The 19,258-nt window shown below is 44.9% G+C and overlaps 1 protein-coding gene and 37 non-coding genes across 40 annotated transcripts in view; 37 read left to right on the top strand and 1 right to left on the bottom strand.

The window, feature by feature from the left end:
• Positions 1-19,258, bottom strand: part of LOC144033045 (rap1 GTPase-activating protein 2-like) — a 149,482-nt gene that overhangs the window by 104,755 nt on the left and 25,469 nt on the right. The gene's annotated exons all lie outside the window — the stretch shown is intronic.
• On the top strand, positions 194-275 carry trnas-gcu (transfer RNA serine (anticodon GCU)). The gene has a single exon. It is a non-coding gene; the product is annotated as a tRNA-Ser (tRNA).
• trnas-gcu (transfer RNA serine (anticodon GCU)) lies at positions 1,142-1,223 on the top strand. The gene has a single exon. It is a non-coding gene; the product is annotated as a tRNA-Ser (tRNA).
• On the top strand, positions 1,648-1,729 carry trnas-gcu (transfer RNA serine (anticodon GCU)). Its single transcript has one exon. It is a non-coding gene; the product is annotated as a tRNA-Ser (tRNA).
• Positions 1,856-1,937, top strand: trnas-gcu (transfer RNA serine (anticodon GCU)). Its single transcript has one exon. It is a non-coding gene; the product is annotated as a tRNA-Ser (tRNA).
• trnas-gcu (transfer RNA serine (anticodon GCU)) lies at positions 2,367-2,448 on the top strand. Its single transcript has one exon. It is a non-coding gene; the product is annotated as a tRNA-Ser (tRNA).
• trnas-gcu (transfer RNA serine (anticodon GCU)) lies at positions 2,873-2,954 on the top strand. The gene has a single exon. It is a non-coding gene; the product is annotated as a tRNA-Ser (tRNA).
• On the top strand, positions 3,081-3,162 carry trnas-gcu (transfer RNA serine (anticodon GCU)). The gene has a single exon. It is a non-coding gene; the product is annotated as a tRNA-Ser (tRNA).
• trnas-gcu (transfer RNA serine (anticodon GCU)) lies at positions 3,586-3,667 on the top strand. The gene has a single exon. It is a non-coding gene; the product is annotated as a tRNA-Ser (tRNA).
• trnas-gcu (transfer RNA serine (anticodon GCU)) lies at positions 4,093-4,174 on the top strand. The gene has a single exon. It is a non-coding gene; the product is annotated as a tRNA-Ser (tRNA).
• trnas-gcu (transfer RNA serine (anticodon GCU)) lies at positions 4,602-4,683 on the top strand. The gene has a single exon. It is a non-coding gene; the product is annotated as a tRNA-Ser (tRNA).
• trnas-gcu (transfer RNA serine (anticodon GCU)) lies at positions 5,108-5,189 on the top strand. Its single transcript has one exon. It is a non-coding gene; the product is annotated as a tRNA-Ser (tRNA).
• On the top strand, positions 6,056-6,137 carry trnas-gcu (transfer RNA serine (anticodon GCU)). The gene has a single exon. It is a non-coding gene; the product is annotated as a tRNA-Ser (tRNA).
• Positions 6,562-6,643, top strand: trnas-gcu (transfer RNA serine (anticodon GCU)). The gene has a single exon. It is a non-coding gene; the product is annotated as a tRNA-Ser (tRNA).
• Positions 6,770-6,851, top strand: trnas-gcu (transfer RNA serine (anticodon GCU)). Its single transcript has one exon. It is a non-coding gene; the product is annotated as a tRNA-Ser (tRNA).
• On the top strand, positions 7,281-7,362 carry trnas-gcu (transfer RNA serine (anticodon GCU)). Its single transcript has one exon. It is a non-coding gene; the product is annotated as a tRNA-Ser (tRNA).
• trnas-gcu (transfer RNA serine (anticodon GCU)) lies at positions 7,787-7,868 on the top strand. The gene has a single exon. It is a non-coding gene; the product is annotated as a tRNA-Ser (tRNA).
• Positions 7,995-8,076, top strand: trnas-gcu (transfer RNA serine (anticodon GCU)). The gene has a single exon. It is a non-coding gene; the product is annotated as a tRNA-Ser (tRNA).
• On the top strand, positions 8,500-8,581 carry trnas-gcu (transfer RNA serine (anticodon GCU)). Its single transcript has one exon. It is a non-coding gene; the product is annotated as a tRNA-Ser (tRNA).
• On the top strand, positions 9,007-9,088 carry trnas-gcu (transfer RNA serine (anticodon GCU)). The gene has a single exon. It is a non-coding gene; the product is annotated as a tRNA-Ser (tRNA).
• trnas-gcu (transfer RNA serine (anticodon GCU)) lies at positions 9,516-9,597 on the top strand. The gene has a single exon. It is a non-coding gene; the product is annotated as a tRNA-Ser (tRNA).
• trnas-gcu (transfer RNA serine (anticodon GCU)) lies at positions 10,022-10,103 on the top strand. Its single transcript has one exon. It is a non-coding gene; the product is annotated as a tRNA-Ser (tRNA).
• Positions 10,970-11,051, top strand: trnas-gcu (transfer RNA serine (anticodon GCU)). The gene has a single exon. It is a non-coding gene; the product is annotated as a tRNA-Ser (tRNA).
• On the top strand, positions 11,476-11,557 carry trnas-gcu (transfer RNA serine (anticodon GCU)). Its single transcript has one exon. It is a non-coding gene; the product is annotated as a tRNA-Ser (tRNA).
• Positions 11,684-11,765, top strand: trnas-gcu (transfer RNA serine (anticodon GCU)). Its single transcript has one exon. It is a non-coding gene; the product is annotated as a tRNA-Ser (tRNA).
• On the top strand, positions 12,190-12,271 carry trnas-gcu (transfer RNA serine (anticodon GCU)). Its single transcript has one exon. It is a non-coding gene; the product is annotated as a tRNA-Ser (tRNA).
• Positions 12,695-12,776, top strand: trnas-gcu (transfer RNA serine (anticodon GCU)). The gene has a single exon. It is a non-coding gene; the product is annotated as a tRNA-Ser (tRNA).
• trnas-gcu (transfer RNA serine (anticodon GCU)) lies at positions 13,696-13,777 on the top strand. Its single transcript has one exon. It is a non-coding gene; the product is annotated as a tRNA-Ser (tRNA).
• trnas-gcu (transfer RNA serine (anticodon GCU)) lies at positions 14,202-14,283 on the top strand. The gene has a single exon. It is a non-coding gene; the product is annotated as a tRNA-Ser (tRNA).
• Positions 14,410-14,491, top strand: trnas-gcu (transfer RNA serine (anticodon GCU)). Its single transcript has one exon. It is a non-coding gene; the product is annotated as a tRNA-Ser (tRNA).
• Positions 14,916-14,997, top strand: trnas-gcu (transfer RNA serine (anticodon GCU)). The gene has a single exon. It is a non-coding gene; the product is annotated as a tRNA-Ser (tRNA).
• On the top strand, positions 15,422-15,503 carry trnas-gcu (transfer RNA serine (anticodon GCU)). The gene has a single exon. It is a non-coding gene; the product is annotated as a tRNA-Ser (tRNA).
• Positions 16,350-16,431, top strand: trnas-gcu (transfer RNA serine (anticodon GCU)). Its single transcript has one exon. It is a non-coding gene; the product is annotated as a tRNA-Ser (tRNA).
• On the top strand, positions 16,856-16,937 carry trnas-gcu (transfer RNA serine (anticodon GCU)). Its single transcript has one exon. It is a non-coding gene; the product is annotated as a tRNA-Ser (tRNA).
• On the top strand, positions 17,784-17,865 carry trnas-gcu (transfer RNA serine (anticodon GCU)). The gene has a single exon. It is a non-coding gene; the product is annotated as a tRNA-Ser (tRNA).
• On the top strand, positions 17,992-18,073 carry trnas-gcu (transfer RNA serine (anticodon GCU)). Its single transcript has one exon. It is a non-coding gene; the product is annotated as a tRNA-Ser (tRNA).
• On the top strand, positions 18,498-18,579 carry trnas-gcu (transfer RNA serine (anticodon GCU)). The gene has a single exon. It is a non-coding gene; the product is annotated as a tRNA-Ser (tRNA).
• Positions 19,004-19,085, top strand: trnas-gcu (transfer RNA serine (anticodon GCU)). The gene has a single exon. It is a non-coding gene; the product is annotated as a tRNA-Ser (tRNA).

Below are 19,258 nucleotides of genomic sequence, written 5' to 3'. Positions count from 1 at the left end.
GAATATGGATACCCGATTGGTCGTGAAGCATATATCCATCGAGAAGTGAAATACCTCTATGTAAAATTTCCAAATAAAATTACATTTTAAGCAGAACGGTGGGCCAATTTTGGCCCAAGGACTGGACATTGCTGACCCGGTCCAGATCCATCAGTTTTAAGACCAATGGACTCTGTTTGAGCAGAGAGCAGTGGATGAGGTGACCGAGTGGTTAAGGTGATGGACTGCTAATCCATTGTGCTCTACACGCATGGGTTCGAATCCCATCCTCATCGTGGCACAGCACTTTTGACACTACTGCTACTCTGAGAACTCATTCAACTATGTCCCTCAGAAGACGTGCATGGAACTTCTGGGTGCAGAAGAAGTGGCTTCATCCAGCTGAGAATCAATACGACATTGTCATGTGGATATTCGGTCAATCGGGTTCCTGAATTGTGAAGATGGGCACCCGATTGGTCGTAGAGCATAAATCCATCGAGAAGTGAAATACCTCTATGTAAAATTTCCAAATAAAATTACATTTTAAGCAGAAGGGTGGGCCAATTTTGGCCCAAGGACTGGACATTGCTGACCCGGTCCAGAGCCATCAGTTTTAAGACCAATGGACTCTGTTTGATCAGCGAGCAGTGGATGAGGTGACCGAGTGGTTAATTTGATGGACTGCTAATCCATTGTGCTCGACACGTATGGGTTCGAATCCGATCCTCATCGTGGCACAGTACTTTTGACACTGCTGCTACTCTGAGAACTCGTTCAACTGTGTCCCTCAGAAGACGTGCATGGTACTCAAGAGGTAATACATAGTTCTGGACTGTCCTTTGTCACCAGTTCTTCCATTAATCATTACGGGCAAAACTTCTGGGTGCAGAAGAAGTGGCTTCATCTGGCTGAGAATCAATACCACATTGTCATGTGGATATTCGGTCAATCGGGTTCCTGAATTGTGAAGATGGACACTCGATTGGTTGTAGAGCATAAATCCATCGAGAAGTGAAATACCTCTATGTAAAATTTCCAAATAAAATTACATTTTAAGCAGAACGGCGGGCCAATTTTGGCCCAAGGACTGGACATTGCTGACCCGGTCCAGATCCATCAATTTTAAGATCAATGGACTCTGTTTGAAAAGAAAGCAGTGGATGAGGTGACCGAGTGGTTAAGGTGATGGACTGCTAATCCATTGTGCTCGACACGCATGGGTTCGAATCCCATCCTCATCGTGGCACAGTACTTTTGACACTGCTGCTTCTCTGAGAACTCATTCAACTGTGTCCCTCAGAAGACGTGCATGGTACTCAAGAGGTACATAGTTCTGGACTTTCTTTTGTAATCACTTCTTCCAATAATCATTACTGTCAGAACTTCTGGGTGCAGAAGAAGTGGCTTCATCCAGCTGAGAATCAATACGACATTGTCATGTGGATATTCGGTCAATCGGGTTGCTGAATTGTGAAGATGGAGACCCGATTGATCGTAGAGCATAAATCCATCCAGAAGTGAAATACCTCTATGTAAAATTTCCAAATAAAATTACATTTTAAGCAGAACGGCGGGCCAATTTTGGCCCAAGGACTGGACATTGCCGACCCGGTCCAGATCCATCAATTTTAAGATCAATGGACTCTGTTTGAAAAGAAAGCAGTGGATGAGGTGACCGAGTGGTTAAGGTGATGGACTGCTAATCCATTGTGCTCGACACGCATGGGTTCGAATCCCATCCTCATCGTGGCACAGTACTTTTGACACTGCTGCTACTCTGAGAACGCGTTCAACTGTGTCCCTCAGAAGACGTGCATGGTACTCAAGAGGTACTACATAGTTCTGGACTGTCCTTTGTCACCAGAGAGCAGTGGATGAGGTGACAGAGTGGTTAAGGTGATGGACTGCTAATCCATTGTGCTCGACACGCATGGGTTCGAGTCCCATCCTCATCGTGGCACAGTACTTTTGACACTGCTGCTACTCTGAGAACTCGTTCAACTGTGTCCCTCAGAAGACGTGCATGGTACTCAAGAGGTGTACTACATAGTTCTGGACTGTCCTTTGTCACCAGTTCTTCCATTAATCATTACTGTCAGAATTTCTGGGTGCAGAAGAAGTGGCTTCATCTGGCTGAGAATCAATACCACATTGTCATGTGGATATTCGGTCAATCGGGTTCCTGAATTGTGAAGATGGACACTCGATTGGTCGTAGAGCATAAATCCATCGAGAAGTGAAATACCTCTATGTAAAATTTCCAAATAAAATTACATTTTAAGCAGAACGGCGGACCAATTTTGGCCCAAGGACTGGACATTGCTGACCCGGTCCAGATCCATCAATTTTAAGATCAATGGACTCTGTTTGAAACGAAAGCAGTGGATGAGGTGACCGAGTGGTTAAGGTGATGGACTGCTAATCCATTGTGCTCGACACGCATGGGTTCGAATCCCATCCTCATCGTGGCACAGTACTTTTGACACTGCTGCTTCTCTGAGAACTCATTCAACTGTGTCCCTCAGAAGACGTGCATGGTACTCAAGAGGTACATAGTTCTGGACTTTCTTTTGTAATCACTTCTTCCAATAATCATTACTGTCAGAACTTCTGGGTGCAGAAGAAGTGGCTTCATCCAGCTGAGAATCAATACGACATTGTCATGTGGATATTCGGTCAATCGGGTTGCTGAATTGTGAAGATGGAGACCCGATTGGTCGCAGAGCATAAATCCATCCAGAAGTGAAATACCTCTATGTAAAATTTCCAAATAAAATTACATTTTAAGCAGAACGGCGGGCCAATTTTGGCCCAAGGACTGGACATTGCTGACCCGGTCCAGATCCATCAATTTTAAGATCAATGGACTCTGTTTGAAAAGAAAGCAGTGGATGAGGTGACCGAGTGGTTAAGGTGATGGACTGCTAATCCATTGTGCTCGACACGCATGGGTTCGAATCCCATCCTCATCGTGGCACAGTACTTTTGACACTGCTGCTACTCTGAGAATGCGTTCAACTGTGTCCCTCAGAAGACGTGCATGGTACTCAAGAGGTACTACATAGTTCTGGACTGTCCTTTGTCACCAGAGAGCAGTGGATGAGGTGACCGAGTGGTTAAGGTGATGGACTGCTAATCCATTGTGCTCGACACGCATGGGTTCGAATCCCATCCTCATCGTGGCGCAGTACTTTTGACACTGCTGCTTCTCTGAGAACTCGTTCAACTATGTCCCTCAGAAGACGTGCATGGTACTCAAGAGGTACATTGTTCTGGATTTTCTTTTGTAATCACTTCTTCCAATAATCATTATGGGAAGAACTTCTGGGTGCAGAAGAATGGCTTCATCCAGCTGAGAATCAGTACGACATTGTCATGTGGATATTCGGTCAATCGGGTTCCTGAATTGTGAATATGGACACCCGATTGGTCGTGAAGCATATATCCATCGAGAAGTGAAATACCTCTATATAAAATTTCCAAATAAAATTACATTTTAAGCAGAACGGCGGGCCAATTTTGGCCCAAGGACTGGACATTGCTGACCCGGTCCAGATCCATCAATTTTAAGATCGATGGACTCTGTTTGAGGAAAAAGCAGTGGATGAGGTGACCGAGTGGTTAAGGTGATGGACTGCTAATCCTTTGTGCTCTACACGCATGGGTTCGAATCTCATCCTCATCCTGGCACAGCACTTTTGACACTGCTGCTACTCTGAGAACTCATTCAACTATGTCCCTCAGAAGACGTGCATGGTACTCAAGAGGTGCTACATAGTTCTGGACTGTCCTTTGTCACCAGTTCTTCCATTAATCATTACGGGCAGAACTTCTGGGTGCAGAAGAAGTGGCTTCATCCAGCTGAGAATCAATACGACATTGTCACGTGGCTATTCGGTCAATCGGGTTCCTCAATTGTGAAGATGGACACCCGATTGGTCGTAGAGCATAAATCCATCGAGAAGTGAAATACCTCTATGTAAAATTTCCAAATAAAATTACATTTTAAGCAGAACGGCGGGCCAATTTTGGCCCAAGGACTGGACATTGCTCTCGGTCCAGATCCATCAGTTTTAAGACCAATGGACTCTGTTTGAGCAGAGAGCAGTGGATGAGGTGACCGAGTGGTTAAGGTGATGGACGGCTAATTCATTGTGCTTGACACGCATGGGTTCGAATCCCATCCTCATCGTGGCACGGTACTTTTGACACTGCTGCTTCTCTGAGAACTCGTTCAACTGTGTCACTCAGAAGACGTGCATGGTACTCAAGAGGTACTACATAGTTCTGGACTGTCCTTTGTCACCAGTTCTTCCATTAATCATTACGGGCAAAACTTCTGGGTGCAGAAGAAGTGGCTTCATCTGGCTGAGAATCAATACCACATTGTCATGTGGATATTCGGTCAATCGGGTTGCTGAATTGTGAAGATGGAGACCCGATTGGTCGTAGAGCATAAATCCATCCAGAAGTGAAATACCTCTATGTAAAATTTCCAAATAAAATTACATTTTAAGCAGAACGGCGGGCCAATTTTGGCCCAAGGACTGGACATTGCTGACCCGGTCCAGATCCATCAATTTTAAGATCAATGGACTCTGTTTGAAGAGAAAGTGGTGGATGAGGTGACCGAGTGGTTAAGGTGATGGACTGCTAATCCATTGTGCTCTGCACGCATGGGTTCGAATCCCATCCTCATCGTGGCACAGTACTTTTGATACTGCTACTACTCTGAGAACTCATTCAACTGTGTCCCTCAGAAGACGTGCATGGTACTCAAGATGTACATAGTTCTGGACTGTCTTTTGTAATCACTTCTTCCAATAATCATTAGTGTCAGAACTTCTGGGTGCAGAAGAAGTGGCTTCATCCAGCTGAGAATCAGTACGACATTGTCATGTGGATATTCGGTCAATCGGGTTCCTGAATTGTGAATATGGATACCCGATTGGTCGTGAAGCATATATCCATCGAGAAGTGAAATACCTCTATGTAAAATTTCCAAATAAAATTACATTTTAAGCAGAACGGTGGGCCAATTTTGGCCCAAGGACTGGACATTGCTGACCCGGTCCAGATCCATCAGTTTTAAGACCAATGGACTCTGTTTGAGCAGAGAGCAGTGGATGAGGTGACCGAGTGGTTAAGGTGATGGACTGCTAATCCATTGTGCTCTACACGCATGGGTTCGAATCCCATCCTCATCGTGGCACAGCACTTTTGACACTACTGCTACTCTGAGAACTCATTCAACTATGTCCCTCAGAAGACGTGCATGGAACTTCTGGGTGCAGAAGAAGTGGCTTCATCCAGCTGAGAATCAATACGACATTGTCATGTGGATATTCGGTCAATCGGGTTCCTGAATTGTGAAGATGGGCACCCGATTGGTCGTAGAGCATAAATCCATCGAGAAGTGAAATACCTCTATGTAAAATTTCCAAATAAAATTACATTTTAAGCAGAAGGGTGGGCCAATTTTGGCCCAAGGACTGGACATTGCTGACCCGGTCCAGAGCCATCAGTTTTAAGACCAATGGACTCTGTTTGATCAGCGAGCAGTGGATGAGGTGACCGAGTGGTTATTTTGATGGACTGCTAATCCATTGTGCTCGACACGTATGGGTTCGAATCCGATCCTCATCGTGGCACAGTACTTTTGACACTGCTGCTACTCTGAGAACTCGTTCAACTGTGTCCCTCAGAAGACGTGCATGGTACTCAAGAGGTAATACATAGTTCTGGACTGTCCTTTGTCACCAGTTCTTCCATTAATCATTACGGGCAAAACTTCTGGGTGCAGAAGAAGTGGCTTCATCTGGCTGAGAATCAATACCACATTGTCATGTGGATATTCGGTCAATCGGGTTCCTGAATTGTGAAGATGGACACTCGATTGGTTGTAGAGCATAAATCCATCGAGAAGTGAAATACCTCTATGTAAAATTTCCAAATAAAATTACATTTTAAGCAGAACGGCGGGCCAATTTTGGCCCAAGGACTGGACATTGCTGACCCGGTCCAGATCCATCAATTTTAAGATCAATGGACTCTGTTTGAAAAGAAAGCAGTGGATGAGGTGACCGAGTGGTTAAGGTGATGGACTGCTAATCCATTGTGCTCGACACGCATGGGTTCGAATCCCATCCTCATCGTGGCACAGTACATTTGACACTGCTGCTTCTCTGAGAACTCATTCAACTGTGTCCCTCAGAAGACGTGCATGGTACTCAAGAGGTACATAGTTCTGGACTTTCTTTTGTAATCACTTCTTCCAATAATCATTACTGTCAGAACTTCTGGGTGCAGAAGAAGTGGCTTCATCCAGCTGAGAATCAATACGACATTGTCATGTGGATATTCGGTCAATCGGGTTGCTGAATTGTGAAGATGGAGACCCGATTGATCGTAGAGCATAAATCCATCCAGAAGTGAAATACCTCTATGTAAAATTTCCAAATAAAATTACATTTTAAGCAGAACGGCGGGCCAATTTTGGCCCAAGGACTGGACATTGCTGACCCGGTCCAGATCCATCAATTTTAAGATCAATGGACTCTGTTTGAAAAGAAAGCAGTGGATGAGGTGACCGAGTGGTTAAGGTGATGGACTGCTAATCCATTGTGCTCGACACGCATGGGTTCGAATCCCATCCTCATCGTGGCACAGTACTTTTGACACTGCTGCTACTCTGAGAACGCGTTCAACTGTGTCCCTCAGAAGACGTGCATGGTACTCAAGAGGTACTACATAGTTCTGGACTGTCCTTTGTCACCAGAGAGCAGTGGATGAGGTGACAGAGTGGTTAAGGTGATGGACTGCTAATCCATTGTGCTCGACACGCATGGGTTCGAGTCCCATCCTCATCGTGGCACAGTACTTTTGACACTGCTGCTACTCTGAGAACTCGTTCAACTGTGTCCCTCAGAAGACGTGCATGGTACTCAAGAGGTGTACTACATAGTTCTGGACTGTCCTTTGTCACCAGTTCTTCCATTAATCATTACTGTCAGAATTTCTGGGTGCAGAAGAAGTGGCTTCATCTGGCTGAGAATCAATACCACATTGTCATGTGGATATTCGGTCAATCGGGTTCCTGAATTGTGAAGATGGACACTCGATTGGTCGTAGAGCATAAATCCATCGAGAAGTGAAATACCTCTATGTAAAATTTCCAAATAAAATTACATTTTAAGCAGAACGGCGGACCAATTTTGGCCCAAGGACTGGACATTGCTGACCCGGTCCAGATCCATCAATTTTAAGATCAATGGACTCTGTTTGAAACGAAAGCAGTGGATGAGGTGACCGAGTGGTTAAGGTGATGGACTGCTAATCCATTGTGCTCGACACGCATGGGTTCGAATCCCATCCTCATCGTGGCACAGTACTTTTGACACTGCTGCTTCTCTGAGAACTCATTCAACTGTGTCCCTCAGAAGACGTGCATGGTACTCAAGAGGTACATAGTTCTGGACTTTCTTTTGTAATCACTTCTTCCAATAATCATTACTGTCAGAACTTCTGGGTGCAGAAGAAGTGGCTTCATCCAGCTGAGAATCAATACGACATTGTCATGTGGATATTCGGTCAATCGGGTTGCTGAATTGTGAAGATGGAGACCCGATTGGTCGCAGAGCATAAATCCATCCAGAAGTGAAATACCTCTATGTAAAATTTCCAAATAAAATTACATTTTAAGCAGAACGGCGGGCCAATTTTGGCCCAAGGACTGGACATTGCTGACCCGGTCCAGATCCATCAATTTTAAGATCAATGGACTCTGTTTGAAAAGAAAGCAGTGGATGAGGTGACCGAGTGGTTAAGGTGATGGACTGCTAATCCATTGTGCTCGACACGCATGGGTTCGAATCCCATCCTCATCGTGGCACAGTACTTTTGACACTGCTGCTACTCTGAGAATGCGTTCAACTGTGTCCCTCAGAAGACGTGCATGGTACTCAAGAGGTACTACATAGTTCTGGACTGTCCTTTGTCACCAGAGAGCAGTGGATGAGGTGACCGAGTGGTTAAGGTGATGGACTGCTAATCCATTGTGCTCGACACGCATGGGTTCGAATCCCATCCTCATCGTGGCGCAGTACTTTTGACACTGCTGCTTCTATGAGAACTCGTTCAACTATGTCCCTCAGAAGACGTGCATGGTACTCAAGAGGTACATTGTTCTGGATTTTCTTTTGTAATCACTTCTTCCAATAATCATTATGGGAAGAACTTCTGGGTGCAGAAGAATGGCTTCATCCAGCTGAGAATCAGTACGACATTGTCATGTGGATATTCGGTCAATCGGGTTCCTGAATTGTGAATATGGACACCCGATTGGTCGTGAAGCATATATCCATCGAGAAGTGAAATACCTCTATATAAAATTTCCAAATAAAATTACATTTTAAGCAGAACGGCGGGCCAATTTTGGCCCAAGGACTGGACATTGCTGACCCGGTCCAGATCCATCAATTTTAAGATCGATGGACTCTGTTTGAGGAAAAAGCAGTGGATGAGGTGACCGAGTGGTTAAGGTGATGGACTGCTAATCCTTTGTGCTCTACACGCATGGGTTCGAATCTCATCCTCATCCTGGCACAGCACTTTTGACACTGCTGCTACTCTGAGAACTCATTCAACTATGTCCCTCAGAAGACGTGCATGGTACTCAAGAGGTGCTACATAGTTCTGGACTGTCCTTTGTCACCAGTTCTTCCATTAATCATTACGGGCAGAACTTCTGGGTGCAGAAGAAGTGGCTTCATCCAGCTGAGAATCAATACGACATTGTCACGTGGCTATTCGGTCAATCGGGTTCCTCAATTGTGAAGATGGACACCCGATTGGTCGTAGAGCATAAATCCATCGAGAAGTGAAATACCTCTATGTAAAATTTCCAAATAAAATTACATTTTAAGCAGAACGGCGGGCCAATTTTGGCCCAAGGACTGGACATTGCTCTCGGTCCAGATCCATCAGTTTTAAGACCAATGGACTCTGTTTGAGCAGAGAGCAGTGGATGAGGTGACCGAGTGGTTAAGGTGATGGACGGCTAATTCATTGTGCTTGACACGCATGGGTTCGAATCCCATCCTCATCGTGGCACGGTACTTTTGACACTGCTGCTTCTCTGAGAACTCGTTCAACTGTGTCACTCAGAAGACGTGCATGGTACTCAAGAGGTACTACATAGTTCTGGACTGTCCTTTGTCACCAGTTCTTCCATTAATCATTACGGGCAAAACTTCTGGGTGCAGAAGAAGTGGCTTCATCTGGCTGAGAATCAATACCACATTGTCATGTGGATATTCGGTCAATCGGGTTGCTGAATTGTGAAGATGGAGACCCGATTGGTCGTAGAGCATAAATCCATCCAGAAGTGAAATACCTCTATGTAAAATTTCCAAATAAAATTACATTTTAAGCAGAACGGCGGGCCAATTTTGGCCCAAGGACTGGACATTGCTGACCCGGTCCAGATCCATCAATTTTAAGATCAATGGACTCTGTTTGAAGAGAAAGTGGTGGATGAGGTGACCGAGTGGTTAAGGTGATGGACTGCTAATCCATTGTGCTCTGCACGCATGGGTTCGAATCCCATCCTCATCGTGGCACAGTACTTTTGATACTGCTACTACTCTGAGAACTCATTCAACTGTGTCCCTCAGAAGACGTGCATGGTACTCAAGATGTACATAGTTCTGGACTGTCTTTTGTAATCACTTCTTCCAATAATCATTAGTGTCAGAACTTCTGGGTGCAGAAGAAGTGGCTTCATCCAGCTGAGAATCAGTACGACATTGTCATGTGGATATTCGGTCAATCGGGTTCCTGAATTGTGAATATGGATACCCGATTGGTCGTGAAGCATATATCCATCGAGAAGTGAAATACCTCTATGTAAAATTTCCAAATAAAATTACATTTTAAGCAGAACGGTGGGCCAATTTTGGCCCAAGGACTGGACATTGCTGACCCGGTCCAGATCCATCAGTTTTAAGACCAATGGACTCTGTTTGAGCAGAGAGCAGTGGATGAGGTGACCGAGTGGTTAAGGTGATGGACTGCTAATCCATTGTGCTCTACACGCATGGGTTCGAATCCCATCCTCATCGTGGCACAGCACTTTTGACACTACTGCTACTCTGAGAACTCATTCAACTATGTCCCTCAGAAGACGTGCATGGAACTTCTGGGTGCAGAAGAAGTGGCTTCATCCAGCTGAGAATCAATACGACATTGTCATGTGGATATTCGGTCAATCGGGTTCCTGAATTGTGAAGATGGGCACCCGATTGGTCGTAGAGCATAAATCCATCGAGAAGTGAAATACCTCTATGTAAAATTTCCAAATAAAATTACATTTTAAGCAGAAGGGTGGGCCAATTTTGGCCCAAGGACTGGACATTGCTGACCCGGTCCAGAGCCATCAGTTTTAAGACCAATGGACTCTGTTTGATCAGCGAGCAGTGGATGAGGTGACCGAGTGGTTATTTTGATGGACTGCTAATCCATTGTGCTCGACACGTATGGGTTCGAATCCGATCCTCATCGTGGCACAGTACTTTTGACACTGCTGCTACTCTGAGAACTCGTTCAACTGTGTCCCTCAGAAGACGTGCATGGTACTCAAGAGGTAATACATAGTTCTGGACTGTCCTTTGTCACCAGTTCTTCCATTAATCATTACGGGCAAAACTTCTGGGTGCAGAAGAAGTGGCTTCATCTGGCTGAGAATCAATACCACATTGTCATGTGGATATTCGGTCAATCGGGTTCCTGAATTGTGAAGATGGACACTCGATTGGTTGTAGAGCATAAATCCATCGAGAAGTGAAATACCTCTATGTAAAATTTCCAAATAAAATTACATTTTAAGCAGAACGGCGGGCCAATTTTGGCCCAAGGACTGGACATTGCTGACCCGGTCCAGATCCATCAATTTTAAGATCAATGGACTCTGTTTGAAAAGAAAGCAGTGGATGAGGTGACCGAGTGGTTAAGGTGATGGACTGCTAATCCATTGTGCTCGACACGCATGGGTTCGAATCCCATCCTCATCGTGGCACAGTACATTTGACACTGCTGCTTCTCTGAGAACTCATTCAACTGTGTCCCTCAGAAGACGTGCATGGTACTCAAGAGGTACATAGTTCTGGACTTTCTTTTGTAATCACTTCTTCCAATAATCATTACTGTCAGAACTTCTGGGTGCAGAAGAAGTGGCTTCATCCAGCTGAGAATCAATACGACATTGTCATGTGGATATTCGGTCAATCGGGTTGCTGAATTGTGAAGATGGAGACCCGATTGATCGTAGAGCATAAATCCATCCAGAAGTGAAATACCTCTATGTAAAATTTCCAAATAAAATTACATTTTAAGCAGAACGGCGGGCCAATTTTGGCCCAAGGACTGGACATTGCTGACCCGGTCCAGATCCATCAATTTTAAGATCAATGGACTCTGTTTGAAAAGAAAGCAGTGGATGAGGTGACCGAGTGGTTAAGGTGATGGACTGCTAATCCATTGTGCTCGACACGCATGGGTTCGAATCCCATCCTCATCGTGGCACAGTACTTTTGACACTGCTGCTACTCTGAGAACGCGTTCAACTGTGTCCCTCAGAAGACGTGCATGGTACTCAAGAGGTACTAAATAGTTCTGGACTGTCCTTTGTCACCAGAGAGCAGTGGATGAGGTGACCGAGTGGTTAAGGTGATGGACTGCTAATCCATTGTGCTCGACACGCATGGGTTCGAATCCCATCCTCATCGTGGCACAGTACTTTTGACACTGCTGCTTCTCTGAGAACTCATTCAACTGTGTCCCTCAGAAGACGTGCATGGTACTCAAGAGGTACATAGTTCTGGACTTTCGTTTGTAATCACTTCTTCCAATAATCATTACTGTCAGAACTTCTGGGTGCAGAAGAAGTGGCTTCATCCAGCTGAGAATCAATACGACATTGTCATGTGGATATTCGGTCAATCGGGTTGCTGAATTGTGAAGATGGAGACCCGATTGGTCGTAGAGCATAAATCCATCCAGAAGTGAAATACCTCTATGTAAAATTTCCAAATAAAATTACATTTTAAGCAGAACGGCGGGCCAATTTTGGCCCAAGGACTGGACATTGCTGACCCGGTCCAGATCCATCAATTTTAAGATCAATGGACTCTGTTTGAAAAGAAAGCAGTGGATGAGGTGACCGAGTGGTTAAGGTGTTGGACTGCTAATCCATTGTGCTCTACACGCATGGGTTCGAATCCCATCCTCATCGTGGCACAGTACTTTTGACACTGCTGCTACTCTGAGAACGCGTTCAACTGTGTCCCTCAGAAGACGTGCATGGTACTCAAGAGGTACATAGTTCTGGATTTTCTTTTGTAATCACTTCTTCCAATAATCATTATGGGAAGAACTTCTGGGTGCAGAAGAATGGCTTCATCCAGCTGAGAATCAGTACGACATTGTCATGTGGATATTCGGTCAATCGGGTTCCTGAATTGTGAATATGGACACCCGATTGGTCGTGAAGCATATATCCATCGAGAAGTGAAATACCTCTATATAAAATTTCCAAATAAAATTACATTTTAAGCAGAACGGCGGGCCAATTTTGGCCCAAGGACTGGACATTGCTGACCCGGTCCAGATCCATCAATTTTAAGATCGATGGACTCTGTTTGAGGAAAAAGCAGTGGATGAGGTGACCGAGTGGTTAAGGTGATGGACTGCTAATCCTTTGTGCTCTACACGCATGGGTTCGAATCTCATCCTCATCCTGGCACAGAACATTTGACACTGCTGCTACTCTGAGAACTCATTCAACTATGTCCCTCAGAAGACGTGCATGGTACTCAAGAGGTGCTACATAGTTCTGGACTGTCCTTTGTCACCAGTTCTTCCATTAATCATTACGGGCAGAACTTCTGGGTGCAGAAGAAGTGGCTTCATCCAGCTGAGAATCAATACGACATTGTCACGTGGCTATTCGGTCAATCGGGTTCCTCAATTGTGAACATGGACACCTGATTGGTCGTAGAGCATAAATCCATCGAGAAGTGAAATACCTCTATGTAAAATTTCCAAATAAAATTACATTTTAAGCAGAATGGTGGGCCAATTTTGGCCCAAGGACTGGACATTGCTGACCCGGTCCAGATCCATCAGTTTTAAGACCAATGGACTCTGTTTGATCAGCGAGCAGTGCATAAGGTGATGGACTGCTAATCCATTGTGCTTGACACGTGTGGGTTCGAATCCCATCCTCATCGTGGCACAGTACTTTTGACACTGCTGCTACTCTGAGAACTCGTTCAACTGTGTCCCTCAGAAGACGTGCATGGTACTCAAGAGGTACTACATAGTTCTGGACTGTCCTTTGTCACCAGTTCTTCCATTAATCATTACGGGCAAAACTTCTGGGTGCAGAAGAAGTGGCTTCATCTGGCTGAGAATCAATACCACATTGTCATGTGGATATTCGGTCAATCGGGTTCCTGAATTGTGAAGATGGACACTCGATTGGTTGTAGAGCATAAATCCATCGAGAAGTGAAATACCTCTATGTAAAATTTCCAAATAAAATTACATTTTAAGCAGAACGGCGGGCCAATTTTGGCCCAAGGACTGGACATTGCTGACCCGGTCCAGATCCATCAATTTTAAGATCAATGGACTCTGTTTGAAAAGAAAGCAGTGGATGAGGTGACCGAGTGGTTAAGGTGATGGACTGCTAATCCATTGTGCTCGATACGCATGGGTTCGAATCACATCCTCATCGTGGCACAGTACTTTTGACACTGCTGCTTCTCTGAGAACTCATTCAACTGTGTCCCTCAGAAGACGTGCATGGTACTCAAGAGGTACATAGTTCTGGACTTTCTTTTGTAATCACTTCTTCCAATAATCATTACTGTCAGAACTTCTGGGTGCAGAAGAAGTGGCTTCATCCAGCTGAGAATCAATACGACATTGTCATGTGGATATTCGGTCAATCGGGTTGCTGAATTGTGAAGATGGAGACCCGATTGGTCGTAGAGCATAAATCCATCCAGAAGTGAAATACCTCTATGTAAAATTTCCAAATAAAATTACATTTTAAGCAGAACGGCGGGCCAATTTTGGCCCAAGGACTGGACATTGCTGACCCGGTCCAGATCCATCAATTTTAAGATCAATGGACTCTGTTTGAAAAGAAAGCAGTGGATGAGGTGACCGAGTGGTTAAGGTGATGGACTGCTAATCCATTGTGCTCTACACGCATGGGTTCGAATCCCATCCTCATCGTGGTACAGTACTTTTGACACTGCTGCTACTCTGAGAACGCGTTCAACTGTGTCCCTCAGAAGACGTGCATGGTACTCAAGAGGTACTACATAGTTCTGGACTGTCCTTTGTCACCAGAGAGCAGTGGATGAGGTGACCGAGTGGTTAAGGTGATGGACTGCTAATCCATTGTGCTCGACATGCATGGGTTCGAATCCCATCCTCATCGTGGTACAGTACTTTTGACACTGCTGCTACTCTGAGAACTCATTCAACTGTGTCCCTCAGAAGACGTGCATGTTCCTCAAGAGGTACATAGTTCTGGACTTTCTTTTGTAATCACTTCTTCCAATAATCATTACTGTCAGAACTTCTGGGTGCAGAAGAAGTGGCTTCATCCAGCTGAGAATCAATACGACATTGTCATGTGGATATTCGGTCAATCGGGTTGCTGAATTGTGAAGATGGAGACCCGATTGGTCGTAGAGCATAAATCCATCCAGAAGTGAAATACCTCTATGTAAAATTTCCAAATAAAATTACATTTTAAGCAGAACGGCGGGCCAATTTTGGCCCAAGGACTGGACATTGCTGACCCGGTCCAGATCCATAAATTTTAAGATCAATGGACTCTGTTTGAATAGAAAGCGGTGGATGAGGTGACCGAGTGGTTAAGGTGATGGACTGCTAATCCATTGTGCTCTGCACGCATGGGTTCGAATCCCATCCTCATCGTGGCACAGTACTTTTGACACTGCTACTACTCTGAGAACTCATTCAACTGTGTCCCTCAGAAGACGTGCATGGTACTCAAGATGTACATAGTTCTGGACTGTCTTTTGTAATCACTTCTTCCAATAATCATTACTGTCAGAACTTCTGGGTGCAGAAGAAGTGGCTTCATCCAGCTGAGAATCAGTACGACATTGTCATGTGGATATTCGGTCAATCGGGTTCCTGAATTGTGAATATGGATACCCGATTGGTCGTGAAGCATATATCCATCGAGAAGTGAAATACCTCTATGTAAAATTTCCAAATAAAATTACATTTTAAGCAGAACGGTGGGCCAATTTTGGCCTAAGGACTGGACATTGCTGACCCGGTCCAGATCCATCAGTTTTAAGACCAATGGACTCTGTTTGAGCAGAGAGCTGTGGATGAGGTGACCGAGTGGTTAAGGTGATGGACTGCTAATCCATTGTGCTCTACACGCATGGGTTCGAATCCCATCCTCATCGTGGCACAGAACTTTTGACACTACTGCTACTCTGAGAACTCATTCAACTATGTCCCTCAGAAGACGTGCATGGAACTTCTGGGTGCAGAAGAAGTGGCTTCATCCAGCTGAGAATCAATACGACATTGTCATGTGGATATTCGGTCAATCGGGTTCCTGAATTGTGAAGATGGGCACCCGATTGGTCGTAGAGCATAAATCCATCGAGAAGTGAAATACCTCTATGTACAATTTCCAAATAAAATTACATTTTAAGCAGAAGGGTGGGCCAATTTTGGCCCAAGGACTGGACATTGCTGACCCGGTCCAGAGCCATCAGTTTTAAGACCAGTGGACTCTGTTTGATCAGCGAGCAGTGCATAAGGTGATGGACTGCTAATCCATTGTGCTCGACACGCATGGGTTCGAATCCCATCCTCATCGTGGTACAGTACTTTTGACACTGCTGCTACTCTGAGAACTCATTCAACTGTGTCCCTCAGAAGACGTGCATGTTACTCAAGAGGTACATAGTTCTGGACTTTCTTTTGTAATCACTTCTTCCAATAATCATTACTGTCAGAACTTCTGGGTGCAGAAGAAGTGGCTTCATCCAGCTGAGAATCAATACGACATTGTCATGTGGATATTCGGTCAATCGGGTTGCTGAATTGTGAAGATGGAGACCCGATTGGTCGTAGAGCATAAATCCATCCAGAAGTGAAATACCTCTATGTAAAATTTCCAAATAAAATTACATTTTAAGCAGAACGGCGGGCCAATTTTGGCCCAAGGACTGGACATTGCTGACCCGGTCCAGATCCATCAATTTTAAGATCAATGGACTCTGTTTGAATAGAAAGAGGTGGATGAGGTGACCGAGTGGTTAAGGTGATGGACTGCTAATCCATTGTGCTCTGCACGCATGGGTTCGAATCCCATCCTCATCGTGCCACAGTACTTTTGACACTGCTACTACTCTGAGAACTCATTCAACTGTGTCCCTCAGAAGACGTGCATGGTACTCAAGATGTACATAGTTCTGGACTGTCTTTTGTAATCACTTCTTCCAATAATCATTACTGTCAGAACTTCTGGGTGCAGAAGAAGTGGCTTCATCCAGCTGAGAATCAGTACGACATTGTCATGTGGATATTCGGTCAATCGTGTTCCTGAATTGTGAATATGGATACCCGATTGGTCGTGAAGCATATATCCATCGAGAAGTGAAATACCTCTATGTAAAATTTCCAAATAAAATTACATTTTAAGCAGAACGGTGGGCCAATTTTGGCCCAAGGACTGGACATTGCTGACCCGGTCCAGATCCATCAGTTTTAAGACCAATGGACTCTGTTTGAGCAGAGAGCAGTGGATGAGGTGACCGAGTGGTTAAGGTGATGGACTGCTAATCCATTGTGCTCTACACGCATGGGTTAGAATCCCATCCTCATCGTGGCACAGCACTTTTGACACTACTGCTACTCTGAGAACTCATTCAACTATGTCCCTCAGAAGACGTGCATGGAACTTCTGGGTGCAGAAGAAGTGGCTTCATCCAGCTGAGAATCAATACGACATTGTCATGTGGATATTCGGTCAATCGGGTTCCTGAATTGTGAAGATGGGCACCCGATTGGTCGTAGAGCATAAATCCATCGAGAAGTGAAATACCTCTATGTAAAATTTCCAAATAAAATTACATTTTAAGCAGAAGGGTGGGCCAATTTTGGCCCAAGGACTGGACATTGCTGACCCGGTCCAGAGCCATCAGTTTTAAGACCAGTGGACTCTGTTTGATCAGCGAGCAGTGCATAAGGTGATGGACTGCTAATCCATTGTGCTCGACACGCATGGGTTCGAATCCCATCCTCATCGTGGCACAGTACTTTTGACACTGCTGCTTCTCTGAGAACTCATTCAACTGTGTCCCTCAGAAGACGTGCATGGTACTCAAGAGGTACATAGTTCTGGACTTTCTTTTGTAATCACTTCTTCCAATAATCATTACTGTCAGAACTTCTGGGTGCAGAAGAAGTGGCTTCATCCAGCTGAGAATCAATACGACATTGTCATGTGGATATTCGGTCAATCGGGTTGCTGAATTGTGAAGATGGAGACCCGATTGGTCGTAGAGCATAAATCCATCCAGAAGTGAAATACCTCTATGTAAAATTTCCAAATAAAATTACATTTTAAGCAGAACGGCGGGCCAATTTTGGCCCAAGGACTGGACATTGCTGACCCGGTCCAGATCCATCAATTTTAAGATCAATGGACTCTGTTTGAAAAGAAAGCAGTGGATGAGGTGACCGAGTGGTTAAGGTGATGGACTGCTAATCCATTGTGCTCGACACGCATGGGTTCGAATCCCATCCTCATCGTGGCACAGTACTTTTGACACTGTTGCTACTCTGAGAACGCGTTCAACTGTGTCCCTCAGAAGACGTGCATGGTACTCAAGAGGTACTACATAGTTCTGGACTGTCCTTTGTCACCAGAGAGCAGTGGATGAGGTGACCGAGTGGTTAAGGTGATGGACTGCTAATCCATTGTGCTCGACACGCATGGGTTCGAATCCCATCCTCATCGTGGTACAGTACTTTTGACACTGCTGCTACTCTGAGAACTCATTCAACTGTGTCCCTCAGAAGACGTGCATGTTACTCAAGAGGTACATAGTTCTGGACTTTCTTTTGTAATCACTTCTTCCAATAATCATTACTGTCAGAACTTCTGGGTGCAGAAGAAGTGGCTTCATCCAGCTGAGAATCAATACGACATTGTCATGTGGATATTCGGTCAATCGGGTTGCTGAATTGTGAAGATGGAGACCCGATTGGTCGTAGAGCATAAATCCATCCAGAAGTGAAATACCTCTATGTAAAATTTCCAAATAAAATTACATTTTAAGCAGAACGGCGGGCCAATTTTGGCCCAAGGACTGGACATTGCTGACCCGGTCCAGATCCATCAATTTTAAGATCAATGGACTCTGTTTGAATAGAAAGCTGTGGATGAGGTGACCGAGTGGTTAAGGTGATGGACTGCTAATCCATTGTGCTCTGCACGCATGGGTTCGAATCCCATCCTCATCGTGGCACAGTACTTTTGACACTGCTACTACTCTGAGAACTCATTCAACTGTGTCCCTCAGAAGACGTGCACGGTACTCAAGATGTACATAGTTCTGGTCTGTCTTTTGTAATCACTTCTTCCAATAATCATTACTGTCAGAACTTCTGGGTGCAGAAGAAGTGGCTTCATCCAGCTGAGAATCAGTACGACATTGTCATGTGGATATTCGGTCAATCGGGTTCCTGAATTGTGAATATGGATACCCGATTGGTCGTGAAGCATATATCCATCGAGAAGTGAAATACCTCTATGTAAAATTTCCAAATAAAATTACATTTTAAGCAGAAAGGTGGGCCAATTTTGGCCCAAGGACTGGACATTGCTGACCCGGTCCAGATCCATCAGTTTTAAGACCAATGGACTCTGTTTGAGCAGAGAGCAGTGGATGAGGTGACCGAGTGGTTAAGGTGATGGACTGCTAATCCATTGTGCTCTACACGCATGGGTTCGAATCCCATCCTCATCGTGGCACAGCACTTTTGACACTACTGCTACTCTGAGAACTCATTCAACTATGTCCCTCAGAAGACGTGCATGGAACTTCTGGGTGCAGAAGAAGTGGCTTCATCCAGCTGAGAATCAATACGACATTGTCATGTGGATATTCGGTCAATCGGGTTCCTGAATTGTGAAGATGGG

This window comes from Festucalex cinctus, chromosome 13 (assembly GCF_051991245.1).
Source record: "Festucalex cinctus isolate MCC-2025b chromosome 13, RoL_Fcin_1.0, whole genome shotgun sequence".
Classification (NCBI taxonomy): Eukaryota; Metazoa; Chordata; class Actinopteri; order Syngnathiformes; family Syngnathidae; genus Festucalex; species Festucalex cinctus.
This window is presented reverse-complemented; position numbering and strand designations above follow the sequence as displayed.